Source organism: Penaeus monodon, chromosome 29, assembly GCF_015228065.2.
Source record: "Penaeus monodon isolate SGIC_2016 chromosome 29, NSTDA_Pmon_1, whole genome shotgun sequence".
In the NCBI taxonomy this organism is placed as follows: Eukaryota; Metazoa; Arthropoda; class Malacostraca; order Decapoda; family Penaeidae; genus Penaeus; species Penaeus monodon.
This window is the reverse complement of record NC_051414.1, coordinates 2,774,450-2,775,366: the sequence shown is the minus strand read 5'-3', so window position 1 is coordinate 2,775,366 and position 917 is coordinate 2,774,450. Positions and strand designations below refer to the sequence as shown.

The 917-nt window shown below is 38.2% G+C and overlaps 1 protein-coding gene across 1 annotated transcript in view; it reads left to right on the top strand.

Moving 5' to 3' along the window:
* Positions 1–213: 213 nt before the first annotated feature.
* Positions 214–917, top strand: part of LOC119591904 (ER membrane protein complex subunit 6-like) — a 5,063-nt gene continuing 4,359 nt past the window's right edge. The window contains exon 1 of the mRNA XM_037940657.1: positions 214–343. The gene's annotated coding sequence lies outside the window, so the exon portion shown is untranslated. The remainder of the gene's footprint in view (positions 344–917) is intronic.

Below are 917 nucleotides of genomic sequence, written 5' to 3'. Positions count from 1 at the left end.
AACTCCCTTAAAAACAAAGTTGCAGTACTTCTAATCTTGTTAAATAGACTTTTCTGACTAAAGCTAATCCGATGTACGATAATTATTGCATTTATGTTCCTCATATTTGCGAAGATAATGAACCCATATAAACCCAAACGAATATAATGGCAATTAAACCTAATCAACATTAATTCTAATCATAATACAAGTCCTGTTTTCAAACCGAAAGAACGGAAATGACGAATCCTTCTGTACGATAACTTTCCTTCGCGCAGACGACGTCCTTCGAGGATTGTCAACAAACAGCTGATTTTCCAGCTGATCTCGAGACGGAAGTTTTTCTCTGTGTTTTTAGCGTCTCGTAAGTCCTTTTTTGCCTTTTATTCTCTTTTAAAGCAGTAGGTGAATGCTTCCTTCGAGCAGGATTTGTAAATATTGGTTGGTTTGTCGGTGTAATGGATGGTTTACTTGTTTCTTGGTGTAGAGCGTGTTTGGGATTGTTTATTGAAATTTCCAGATTAAATTCCAGTTCTTGAAGACAATTAGTTATCCGAGGTAGAGAGAATATCTTCCGTAGTTTGTTGCATGCACTAAATACTTGCATTCATGAGGAGCCTTTGGTTTATGGATCGTAGTTTCAAAAAAAATATAGGCCTTTGATATGGGAGGAGCAAGACGTGTTGTAGGAATGTTGGTAGAGCTTGAATCCCGGCGCTTGCGGAAAGTGAGGAATATTAAGCTAATATCCCCAAAGAGTATGTGAGATATGATCATGAGTTTTAGAAAGCAATCTCTTAGAAGTTGCTATGAAATCCACCGTCACCTCCAATGTTACAATGGCTGTGACCCGAGCTATTACTGTTGCTTCCTCTACTGTGCTATGACAGAGCCAAAGGATTTTTCCTTAGTGTGTTTTATTTCGTGCACCTCCTTGA